General features: G+C 49.5%; 1 protein-coding gene across 4 annotated transcripts in view; it reads left to right on the forward strand.

Annotated features, from left to right (window-relative positions):
• The window catches only part of SLC7A1 (solute carrier family 7 member 1), an 87,921-nt gene that overhangs the window by 47,308 nt on the left and 27,405 nt on the right, over window positions 1-13,208 (forward strand). The window lies entirely within an intron of this gene.

Below are 13,208 nucleotides of genomic sequence, written 5' to 3' on the forward strand. Positions count from 1 at the left end.
TCGTTGCCACGCTCTGTGCTTGGGGCCAGGGCAGCACAGTGGCAGTGAAGTACCTGGCTGCGTGTCTGCCTCTGACTCCTGGAGTTCACATTTCTCAAGGTCATAGGTCAGTTCCAGTTTCCTTCCTGTTCCAGGACTTCTCATCTGGCTTCTGTTCCTCTAATTCTTCTCACTTCACTTTTCACCCTTGCACTTAAAAATTTCCTGGTAGCTTGTCCTTGGATTGCCACACTGTAACCGTCTGTGTAGGCCAGTGGCTGTCAGGTGGTTCCTGGGAGCTGGGAGTTCTCAGCCGGAAGGGGGCAGGGAGGTCAGGGCTAGCCAGGGAGGCACTGTGGGCCTTTTTCAGATAAGGGGTAGGTCTAGCTGTCTCTGAGTCTTCTATTTGGGTTTGGCATAGGGGTGGTCTGGGAGGAAAGGGTTCCCCTATAACAACAGTTTAAAACTGTTGCTCTAGTTATTTTTTCATTAAACTAAAAGTGTTCACTGAGTGCAGGGACATCCTTATTATTGCTACTGTTTTATTCATCACAAAAGATAGAGGAGAAGGTTTTTTCTGTGGAGAGGGATTGTATCACGAGCCTCACCTTTTTCCCTCTCTCTGTGTTGCTCACATTCTTGCAGTCATTTGAGGCTGTTCACAGCCTTAATTCCAAGGCAGAGTAGCTATATTAAGAATGCGCACAGAGCCCACGCTGAGCCCGTAATCAGAAGAACTTTGTTGGGGACACAGCAGTGACCTTTACTACCTGTGAGTAACTGGGAGCAGGCTGTGCTGAAAGGAGGAAGGGAGAGGGCCTCCTCTTGAACTCCAAGTTACTGGAGGCAAAGAGCGAATCAGGCACTTTGTTTGGAGACTGTTGCAACTTTGTCAGAAACAGAATTGGCAGGTGCACCTTCCCAAAGACAGTGGGTAAATCTAGATCCTTGCCAGTGAGGAATGGGAGGGTGTTCTGTGGAGGCAGAGCCATTGTGTGCTGGGGCCTGTAGGCCTTGAGGAGCCTTCTCGTGTTAGGTGTAAAATGGCTTCCACAGGAGTGGGTCCATTCTGCCATCTTCCCCTGGCTGCACCAGTCAGATATGCTTCCGCTGCCTTAAAAGACTATTTTAGAACCTCTTGCTCTGTTACCTAACATCAAGGCTGAGTGTGGACATTGGAGTGAGAAGCCAGAAATCAGGTTCCATTTCTTGGGGGGGGGGGTGGTGGTGGTGGTGGTGGTGGTTCTCGGGCCTGGTCCTGAACCCTGCCTGGACAGGAGGAATTCACAGGGTGCCACCTTGAGGTCCCTCCTTCCTTTTTTCACTATTAGTTTTTTAAGTTGGTGATTTCTTTTTTTCCCCAAGAACTGGTTGGTTGGTTGATTTGAAAGGCAGACACACACACACACACGCACACACACGGAGAGTCAGAGAGAGAGAGCTTCCATTTGCTGGTTCACCCCACAAATGGCTGCAACAGCTTGGGCTGGGCCAGGCCAAAGTCAGGAGTCAGGAACTCCATCTGGGTCTCCAGCCTGGGTGTCAGGGGCTCAGGTACCTGAGCCATCATCTACCACTTCCAAAGCACTTTAGCAAGAAGCTCAAGCAGCCAGGACTGTTACTAGCACTCCACGGGGCATGCAGGTGTTCCAAGTGAAACTCTGAGCCACAGCACTGGCCCCTGAAGTCCCTCCTTGAGTGACGACACAAAGACCAGATCTCAGATCCACATGCAAGGCGTATGCCCTGCAGGCCTCCGTGACCTGGGCCACTCCTCTTTATGTTTGTTGGTCTGTCGTTTTCTCTTCTCCTGAACTTCATTTGTTCTGTTTGCTGCCATTTTTTCTGCTCCTTGAAGGAGGGAAGACCCGTTGTAGGTGCAGCGTGGCAGAGTGACCCAGAATACAGCAGGCAGCTCCTTTCTTCTCTTCCAGGCTTAGGGCAGACAAAACAGGCTCCTCTGTTACAGTTCCTGTACCTTCTAGAAGGGTGGCCTGAGAGAGAGATTTTTTTTTTTTAATGGAAATAGCCATTTAATGTATTCTATTTTTCCAGGAGGAGGCAATTACTTTCACATCATTCAGCCTTAACCAAAAAAAAAAAAAAAAAGAGTCTGATGACACAGGGGTTAACCCCACCATGGAAGCAGAGCATTAAAGAAGTACTGGGGCTCTGGGTTTTAGCTCCTTGAGGGTTTAGAAAGACAGTGATTGCAGATTACTTGCCAGTGAGGGTTTGGAGCATATGTTAATCATCCATTGCTGCTGCAGCTTAAAACAACGCACAACATCTGTGAGTCAGGGTCGGCCTGGCTGAGAGTCCTAGGGCCTCACAACGCTGGTCTGCATCAGGGCTTGATTCTCATCTGAAGGCTTGGCTGGGGAGGAATCCACTGCCAAGTTCCCTCCTGGTGTAGGATGGAGGCTGCCCTGGAGGCTGCCCTCAAATCCCATCAGCTCCCTGGGGTTCCCAGAGGCCCCTGGAGCTCCAGTTCATTGCCACCTGTTTTCCTAACGTGAAGGCTGACTTCATGAGGCCAGCAAGCAGGGTCTGCTAGCTAGATGGAGCCTAATGTGTCAGAAGTGGTTCCTAGTTCTGACTTCCATAGGGATTACAAACACAGGATGGGGTGGGGGTGGGGGGCGCTGGTACCACCTTAGGGCTGCCCAGCACAGATCACCTGTTCTGGCTCCTTGAGAGGAACAATTTTTGTGATTATTTTTGCACCTTTTTTTTTTTTTCCTGCAATGATCCCGATTCTAAGCTGGTGAAAGGGTCACAGCTCTTCAGGGTCCATTTATCCTCCAGGCACAAGGATGTCGCCAGCCACCACTGACCTGCTGGCTGGCGGATGGCTCTGGGTGCTCATTCTTCCTTGAGGGACTTGCTGAGTAAATTGCGTGAAGCACATTGCCTGTCTAAGGAAATGTGATTCGGAGTGTCCCATGGCCGGCTTGTGCAGCAAAAACCTCCTCACAGTACATTTTCTGTGGCGGTGGCTACTGGAGAGGCTAGTGTTTGAGGTGTAAGTTGAAATTCATATTTTTAACCCTTAAGGGTTCATTCAGAAACAGTAGAAATGATCTGTGCTCTCCTCCATTCTGTGATGGCGGGGAGTCAGATTGTCACAGAGCTGTAACCATGGCTGGGAGGACCTCGATTATTCACGGTCTGGTACTTTGGGTTGGATGTTGGCCTCTTGAGAGGCTTGGGTCTGGAGTGACATCTGCGCTTATGGCATTACACCAGAACCTTCTGTCACAGCAAAGCAGGTGGCACTGTGTGACATAGGCTCGAATATGGTCCAGGTGACACGCTGAAAGAGCTGCATCACACTCGGCACCGTCCTGCTCTCTCTTGGGTGGTGGGAAGTCACTGCATTTACCCAGCATTCTGGGCTGCTGTGTCCATCTTTGCTTGCTCCCCTGAGGCCCTCTGGTGTCGCCCTCTCCTGGCCTCTGATGGTTGGTTCTGTCAAGCGTCCTAGTCACTGGCCATTTGCTTCTAAATGCCACAAAGGAATTGCAGGAAAATCAAGTCACATTCTCCTCTCCAGTTGAGACTGGTCAGTTAGCGCCTCCAGGGCCATCTGCCCGAAGAGATTGCATCAGGAGAAAACCTCATGGTTGGAAAGAGGCGGGGTGGGGTTGAGGACTGAAGATAGGTAAGGTGATGAACTGTGACATTTCTTTCCAATCATTAATGCTTTCCTTCAGCAGTGAGCAGCTGAAATTTGAGTCACCGGAGAAGTACGGCTGTGAATGGGCCAGGAAGACCTATCAAAAAATGTGGCATTTCCTGCTGAGGGGTTATTTGTGCGTGACATACACTGTGCAGATAATTCCCATAGTAACCAAGGGTGTGTGTGTATGTGTGTGTCATACCTACCTCAGGGCTGTTTGAGGAAAAAAAAAAAACCAGATGGGAATAGGGCAACAAATGGCAGCGAGATAGGAAAGGTTATGGCATTTGCTGTGCTAAGTGCTTTAGTAGCTGGATGAAAACAAAGGCACCGAGCAGGAAAAGGCTGAGCCTCGAGCAAGTGCGAGTCCTTGTGCCCGTGTCTTGCACAAGACCAGACCGGTCTTCTGCGGATACTGCGCTGTTGGTGCCCTGCCTCTGCCTCAAAGGTGCGAGTCCCTCAGGTCGCCATCGACCACGCCCCCGACGGGGCTGTCTGATGTGCTGCCTGCATCTCAGCCACTGCAAGCTGGGCGTCCCCAGGGGGTTGTAACCTGCCCGGGTAAGGGGTGAGCTGAGAAATTGATCTGTATGCCCCGCATTTGTGTTGGACAGTGTTCCCTCCACCCCCAGCAGCTATGTGCTTCTGAGATTCTCGAGAACTGCTCCTTCTGTCTTACGCCTGCTCTTTGGAACTCACATTGCTGCAGGATGGGATGCCAGAGAGTGGGCGATGGTCAGCAGACTGAGGCTCAGGAGATGCCTGAGGACACAGCTGGGGAGACACACGGCCAGGTCTGCCCATTACACATCTCTAACTCCTGGCTATTTCTCTAGGTCAAACAAAAGATTGTTGAGTATTGATCCTTTCCTGTGATTCAACTTACTCCTATGTAAGATTATTATTATTTTTTAAAGATTTATTTGAAAGAGTTCCTGAGAGAGGACAAACGGGGAGAGAGAGAGATCTTCCATCTGCTAGTTCACTCCCTGGATGGCTGCAATGTTTCAGGGCTGGGCCAGGCCAGAGCCAGGATCAGGAGCTTCATCTGGGTCTCCCCATGGGCGGCAGTGGCCCAAGGACTTGGACCATCTTCCTCCGCTTTTCCCAGGCCATTAGTAGGGAGCTACATTGGAAATGGAGCAGCCAGGGTTTGAACTGGTGCCTATATGTGATGCCGTTGTCTCAGGCACTGACTTTACCTGTTATGCCACAATACTGGCCTCTATATTAAAATTATAAATGAACTCATTAATATGTGGCAATAGCTTTTAACACTTCAAGGCTGTCCTGGCACTGGAGGCAGAGGTGGGGTGCTTGCTACAGGTAGTAGAAAGGATTTCATAGTGTCACTTCAGGTAAATTCTGTTTTTACTCATTTTTGTCAATTTCTGGACATCCATAAGTGTAGAAAGAAAAGCACAATGAAACTCACTGTATGTACTTCTCAGCATCTTGATGGATTTGAGATGGGCTTGAGTTGTCTTTGGGCTCTCATCCTTCCAGTGTTCCCCTTGTTTGTTGATTTCATTAAGAGATTTCCTTCCGCTTAATTCAGAAACAGTACATACTTACCATGGAAACACATTGTCAAAATGCAGAAGGTAAAAAAGTGCCCAAAATAGTGGATGCTTGGCTTAGTGGTTAAGACCCTGGTTAAGATGCCTGCATGCCATATTGGACTATGTGGGTTCAAGTCCCTGCCCTGGCACCTGATTCCAGCTTCCTGCCAATGCAGGCCCTAGGAGGCAGCAGTGATAGCTCAAGTAGATGGATTCCTGCTACCCAAGTAGGAGACTTGGACCATTATCTAGCCTGCAGCTTCAGCCCCAGACCAGTTCTTAGCAGTTGGATAATAAACCAGCAGGTAGGAGTTCTCTGCCTTTCTCTCTCAATCTCCATCTATCTGTGCTTGTCAAATGAACGAAGAAAAAACAACAAAAATGTTTTGATTCCCACCAGACCCTTCTTTTATACAAACTTATATTTGTTGTTATTTTTTTAAAAGATGCCATGCATCCTGTATGTGTGTGTGTGTGTGTATGTATGTATGTATGTATGTATTGTGTATGTGTGGAGAAGAAATTTTATTTGCTTTTAGTACAGAAAGCCCAGCAGTGCACATTTATCCCAGTTTCGTGTCAAGTTCTGTGGCCTTGGCCTTTCCCAGCTTGGCCAGGCAATCAAGACCCAGGACGTTACCCCCAGGGATGGCAGATCTCACGTCTGTCACTGCCCTCAGTCCTGATGGCTTCCTCCAGTTCTTCCAAGTTCACTGGCATGAAGGTGTCGGTGGTACGGTCCTCCCTGTGGGACCCCGCATCCCAGCCTGGCCTTGCCCTTGGTGAGGCAGGAGGGAGCCCCAGTCTCACCGCGGCACAGTGGGATCCATGTCGCATGCACTGTCCCTAGCTGAGCCTCCTTGCCGTCCAGCGAGGTGGCACCCGTGCTGAGCCCTGATCAGGGGACAGGCGGTCTCTTGGTAGGGACATGCCCATTGCCGGTGCAGGCCACCAGTCTGGCTTCTTCTCTCGCTTTGCCTCTGCTCTGCACACTGGGGCCACTTCAGTAGCCCAGCAGCTGTTTGGCTGTGTGGGGCCTGGCGGGCCTGGGTCACAGCAGGGGCTCTGGCAGCCTCTTGTGGAGGGCGCCCTTGGCTGCTGCAGCCACATCAGCGGGGCCGTGTAACAAAAACGATGAGAACCTTTGGTCCTGGCCAATGCCAGAATTCCTGAGGATTTACTGCCTTCTTGGTATCCAGCTTCCTGACGACAGTGGGAGCACGGGCCCCCTTCTCTCCCCTTTGGCCTTTTTCCTTCCAGCATCTTGGCGGTTGGAGGAGAATGTATACTTGGTGTTTTGGCACCTTCCACCCATTTTGATTAGGGACACCGCTATTGTCATGCTTTCTAGAACTTTCTGTAGAGTTTGCCATCAGAGCTCCAGTTGGGTCCTGTACCTGCAGTCCCCCTACTGTTTCAGTCAGCAGCTCTTGACCAACAGGGGAAGTCAGCACAATTGACTTCATTTCTGCTGGGGTATGTGCCTCTGAGAAGCAGCGGTTGCTGGTGAGAAATGCAGTAAGGACTGCCAGGCAGCAGGGAGTATGAGCTTGGTCAAAGTAGAGTCAGGTCGGCACCTAGCATAGGTTAAAGCTTCTGGGATTCGGTGACCTCGGTTGAAATCCTGGCTCCACTACTTGTGAATTCTGTGACTGAGGGCGGCGTGCTGTACTCCCAGAGCACCACGCTCTTACTCCTGCAGAAGGGCCGACCTGGTGCCTTCCTGATTTCTCCTGAGGGTTAAAGGACATGCATAGTGTGTAGATCTGGCGTGTTCCCAGAGGCTGCTTGCTTCCAGCAGGCCCCAGCTTACCAACAAGTTTGCTTGGGGTCAGTTCCTAGTTTTTCATAGCTTCTTTTCTTTGTCTACTTTGAGAATGGTGAATTTTGTGGGAATTCCAATTTTCTTCACACAGTTGCTTGTGATGGTGGGAAGACTTAAGGAGTGACGATTTCCAGGGCTTGGGTGACTCAGGTGGTCTCAGGCTGGTGTGTACACTGATGAACTGTTTGGTTTGTTAAGGTTTGTCGAGCGAGTAAATGAGTGGAGTGGAAAATATGAGTCTGTGAATGTCGAGTCAGAATTAAATTAGCTTTGCGCGAGATCCTCTGTCTCACTCTCCATGTGCTTTAGAAAGGGGGCATTTCTAGAAGGATCCAAAGAAACTCTCATTTACCTTTCAGGCTAGCTTAGAGGCCCAATGAATTCAAGCACTCATGTCCTCGTCTTAGGGAAACTTCATTTAAAACATTTTCTTTACCTATGAGAGCCAGCTCCCTGTTCTCAAGGCCCCAGTGAAGTAAATGCTCACAGTTGATACCAAGTTGTATTCTATGGAAGCTCCCAATCCTTAGGACCAGGCCCCTGCTTAGTGCTGGTTAATTGACAGTGTAGCTGGAGGCAGAGTGTGTGGGTGGATGGGTCTCCCTGGATCTGCCTGTGAGGTTTGCACATAAATGTTTTCTCTGCGTGTTACCAATATGAGTCTGATAGTAAGCTCCAAGCTGCAGGTAGAATAAGTATGTTTTTGTCGATGCAATTCTTCACACAGGCCTTGATCATCTCTCCTGAAGTGGCAACAGCTCACTCCACCAGCAGTGGCCACACCCTGCTGGCTTAAGGGGAAAAGCATCTCTCAGGTTTTATTTCGTGTTTGTGAAGATCACTTTGAAGTTCTCAGGTTTTAATTTTCTTTTTTTAAAGACATTTTATTTATTTGAAAGGCAGAGAGAGAGAGGGGGAGAGAGTTTGTTCTTCCATCCAGTGGTTCACTCCCCAGATGGTTACCACTGCCGCAGCTGAACCAGGCCGAAGCCAGGAGCCAGCAGCTCCATCCAGGTCTCCCATGTAGGTGTCAGGGGCCCAAGCACTTGAACCATCTTCTGTTGCTTTCCCAGGTACATTAGCAGGGAGCTGGATCAGAAGTGGAGCAGCAGGCCCTCCCTTATGGGATGCCGGCTTCCCAAGCACAGGCTTAAGTTTAACATCCTGCACCACAAGGCTGGCCCATCTGCTCGGCTCTTCCATCATTCTTGGACGTGTGTAAACAGCGTGGAAGGGACTTGAGCATAGTCAAGCAGGTGGTGTAGGCAGTGTCTGTGGCAGAGCTGACCTGTGTTTCTTTGCGGGAGAGTCAATGGACAAATTGTAATTGAGATTTCAGAGAGCAAAAATGATTACTAGGAGTCAGTGGCTACACCTGCTTGTTAAGGTGGTCTGAAAATAAAGATAAATTAGATGCAGACCCATTCATTGACTGGCGTTCCAGGATGTTGGCTGTTACTAGTTATTATCTTGCCTTCTGATTGGAACAGTAACATGTCTCACTGTGGATGAGATGGCAAATACAGAAAGGAAAGCACCTGTAACTGCAGAATACCCTCAGTCAGTTAGCACTGGGGCACCTTATACCCAGCTACACCCCCACACACCTACTCACCGAGATGATGTTCTGAACGTGCTGACGCCGTGCTTCCTCGTGTTAAAACTGCTGGAAATGCCGACCCTGTGCTGTTTCAGCAGCAGATTCGCATGTGAAAGTTCTTGCTCGGGTCTGCCCTTGGTACAGCATGGCAGCTGTCGGCCCTGTGGGTTATCTGCTCGGGCGAGATCTGGACCAGTTTCAGTCATCTTGGAGCCCCACAGGGTTCCAGCTCCCTAGCTGCTCCTTCTCTGGAGAGGTTGACATCAGCCTCTGTGTTGGAACCTCCCTGAGTAGCTCTGTCTCGGTTAATTGATGCCCCACTGTCCCTGGAAACTGCTCTTCCGGTCTGCAGCTGGGGGCTGCCCTGTGCAGACAGCAAGCACCTGCACCAGGTACTCTTGCCACCCTCTGTGTGATTTTGGTTTTGCCATAAGCGCAGTTGTGTGTGGGATTCCCTGCAGGTCTCTGGGAACTTCCCACAGTCAGTCCCTATGGAGTCAGGAGGAAGAACTGGGTGTCTGGGAGAGGAGGCTCTGGGACTGGGAGATTATAGCTGAGACCAGGGCAGGTTGCTGTTCAGCTGTCTCACAGGCCCTTGTACCTGCCTGTGCCGGGCTTGTGAAGCAACATTACTTGTGGCTTGTGGACTGGGAAAATCTGCTCATGGATGCAGAATAAAATTGAATTTCATATCATTCTGGATGTCAGTATGAAAAGTGGAAAAAGATACGGAGAAAAACCCTTCCTTGTTCAATAGTAGGAAAAATTATGAATAATTTACAAATCATTATATAGAATATGATTCTGTATATCAATATGTCATAATCTGCAAAACTTATAAATAATTTGCAAAATACCTTATTGCAATACTGTAAAAATAGTATAGATAAGGTGTCTTCCGAATGAGGCTTCCAATGGGATGTAAAGACTTGCCCGGAGGGACTGACTCTATTCTTTATGATGAAATGCCACCTTCCCCCCTCCTCCCTTGAAAGTAGTGGCATTTACATTTTTTTAAAATTTATTTGAAAGGCAAAGAAAGGGAGGGAGCTCCCATCCCCTGGTTCGTTCCCCAAATGCTCACAGCACGCCAGAACTGACTCAGGCTGAAGCCAGGAGCCCAGAACTCAAGCTAAGTCTCTCAGGTGTGTGGCAGGGACCAGGAACCTGAGCCAGTACCTGCTGACCCCCAGGATGTGCATGAGCAGGAAACTGGACCCAGAAGCAGAGCAACCCAGGCGCTCTGAAATGGGATGCTGGTGTCCCAAGCAGCGTCATAACTGCTGCACCCAATGCCCGCCCCAGAACTCTTCTTCATTATCTACAATTAGCCCAGAAAAACATCATTTTTAATGATCACATAATTTTGCCATATTTTGCTAACCTTTCCTACAAGTGAACAAGGAAGGGGTCTTCCTCCCTTTTTCTACTTCTCATAGTGGCATCCTGTTAACATCCTGAATGATTTGAAATCAAAGTGTATTCCGCATCTCAGAGCCTGTTCCTCATGACTTTCACAGTTATGCTGTTCTTTATCAATTATATCCTTATATACTTTGTGTGTGAGTTGAATTTTTGTGGATACAGTCTTTCACTTTGACGCACAGTGAATTTGTTGAGATTTTTTTTCTCCTATTTGAATGTCACCCAGTGCCCCCAATTGGCAGCAGTTCCAATATTTGTGCTTTGTTTTACCCCCTCAGTCACTTCCTTGTCGGGCATCTACAGGCCTGTCAGCAGGCCTGTGAGTGGGAGTGAAGCCCTGTTCAATCAGTCCTTACCTGTCCTTTCTCAGTCTCTGACTCTGGCCATGCTATTTCCCTTTTCTGTCCTTGGTCTGGCTTCCCCAGTGACATCCATTGCCCCTTCCTGAGGTCCAGTCCAGCTGTGTCATTGTCTTCCATTCACAAAAATCCTGCCGAGGTTGCTATCCTTAGTGTCTACCAGTCCCATCTGCACCCTGATTTTTGGTTTTGTTTTGTTTTCTGTTTTTTAATTTAATTTCTTGCACCTGCGCCTGCTAACATCTGGGGGAAGTGAATCCTGTTTTGACATCACTTCCTTCAACACAGGTTTCCCCCGCTTGTCATTGAGTCTACTTCTGCTTTCCTACAATGGCCAATATTCTAGAATGCACTTTTTTAGAACCCATGTTTCCTCCCAGGATGGGAGGATGGGTGCCTGTGGTGGCAGATCTCTCAGTCATAAGCATTCTGCTCCCTGTTACAGGTCATGCCCCAGGGCGACCTCCCACATGCCAGCCATGGTCAGCCAGCTGTTTCTGCTTAAGGGAAACTGAAATGACGCAATTGACTGTAGCCACCCTTTCATGGTCTCCCAAGTGCTACCACACCAGCAAAGACCTAGTTTCTGTAACCTGACTGTGATGGACAGCACAGTCATCTACTAGAATGAGTGGTATTTTAAAAAAATAAATAAATTATTAATTTGAAAAATAGAGTTACAGAGAGAGAAGGAGGGGAAGGGAGGGAGGGAGGGAGGGAGGAAGGAAGGGGGAGACAGAGAGAGAGAGAGAGAGAGAGAGAGAGAGAGAGAGAATGAATCTGCCATCCACTGGTTCACCCCCAAATGGCCAAAATGGCTGGAGCTGGCCAGGCCAAAGCCAGGAGCCTGAAACTCTGTCCTGGTCTCCCATGTAGATGGCAGGGACCCAAGCACTGGGGCCATCTCCCTCTGCTTTCCCAGGCACAGGGAACTGGATCAGAAGTGGAGCAAGCCTGGACTCAAACTGGCGCTCATTTGGGATGCAGGCGAGAGCTTTCATTCCACGAGATTGCAACCCGCTAGGAGGCAGTTATTTGGAACCTGGACCATTCTGAATACCACTGAAAGGAAAAGCTAAAATCATGACTCAGTGAAGATTTTCTGCAAAGCCTGGTATTGATAAATAGAGTATAAGCAGCCTGTTTTAGCCCCATTCCTTTCTGTCCGCAGGCCATTCAACTGGGCTTTTCCAGTGATGGAATTGTGTGTTAAATCTGAGACTGAAAAAGTCACGCTGTTCACTCTCGCCCACTTTATCAGAAATCTTCAAAACAGAGCATGAGAAAGTCTGTATTTGTGAAGCCCTGGCCCCGTGAACCTTTTTCCTCCTCTTCTCAGGCAGTGATTATTAGAATAGAATTTGGAGTTAGAATTTCAGTGCGAAGGGGACAGATTTCCTTTGCCTTTCTAAGAGGGTGCTGCCGCCTAAGGTAAGTGTGCTGTGATAATGAGTGGCTAGGGAGTAAGGCAGGTCTGAGATTCTTAGTATTGCAAGGATGAAAGTTGGTGTCAACAGCTGTACAGATTCTTCCCAAAAAGAAAGGGTAACCTAATTTCCAGGTGATTTATTTTATTTTTTTGACAGGCAGAGTGGACAGTGAGAGAGAGAGACAGAGAGAAAGGTCTTCCTTTGCCGTTGGTTCACCCTCCAATGGCCACCGCGGCTGGCGCGCTGCGGCCGGCGCACTGCGTTGATCTGATGGCAGGAGCCAGGTGCTTCTCCTGGTCTCCCAAGCCGATGCAGGGCCCAAGCACTTGGGCCATCCTCCACTGCACTCCCTGGCCACAGCAGAGAGCTGGCCTGGAAGAGTGGCAACTGGGACAGAATCTGGCGCCCCAACCGGGACTAGAACCTGGTGTGCTGGTGCCGCAAGGCATAGGATTAGCCTAGTGAGCCACGGCGCTGGCCCCAGGTGATTTATTTTTTTAAAGATTTATCTTGGGCCAGCGCAGCGGCTCACTAGGCTAATCCTCTGCCTGTGGCGCTGGCACCCCAGGTTCTAATCCCAGTCGGGGCGCCGGATTCTGTCCCAGTTGCTCCTCTTCCAGTCCAGCTCTCTGCTGTGGCCCGAGAGTGCAGTGGAGAATGGCCCAAGTGCTTGGGCCCTGCACCTGCATGGGAGACCAGGAGGAAGCATCTGGCTCCTGGCTTCGGATCGGTGCAGTGCGCCGGCTGCAACGTGTTGGCCGTAGTGGCTACTTGGGGGGTGAACCAACGGAAAAAGGAAGACCTTTCTCTCTGTCTCTCCCTCTCACTGTGTAACTCTGCCTGTTAAAAAAAAAAAAAAAGATTTATCTTGTTTATTTGAAAGGCAGAGTTACAGAGAAGAAGAGGGAGAGACAGAGAGAAAGCTATATTTTCGATCTGCTGGTTCGCTCCCCAAATGGCCACAACAGCCAGGCCAAAGCCAGGAGCCAGGAGGTCCATCTGGGTCTCACACATGGGTGGCAGGGGCCCAAGTACTTGAGCTATCCTCCGCTGCTTTCCCAGGCACATTAGTAGGGAGCTGGATCGAAAGTGGAGCAGCCAGGACTTGAACCGGCACCCATACGGGAGGCCGGCACCAAAAACCATGGCTTAACCTACTGTCCCTAATGCTGGGCCTCAGATGATATTATTAAAGTATTCTGGCAGCTTTCTGTGTAGACCCCAACAGCAGGAAGTCTGTGTCAACCTGACACTGCTGGGACTGGAAAGATTAGATTAGTTTTGTGTAGAGAAGCTTCGTCTCGTCTTGCTATCGACTTGGAGTCCTGGATGAAGGTGAGTGATGC

The sequence above is a fragment of the Lepus europaeus genome, chromosome 6, assembly GCF_033115175.1.
Source record: "Lepus europaeus isolate LE1 chromosome 6, mLepTim1.pri, whole genome shotgun sequence".
Taxonomy (NCBI): Eukaryota; Metazoa; Chordata; class Mammalia; order Lagomorpha; family Leporidae; genus Lepus; species Lepus europaeus.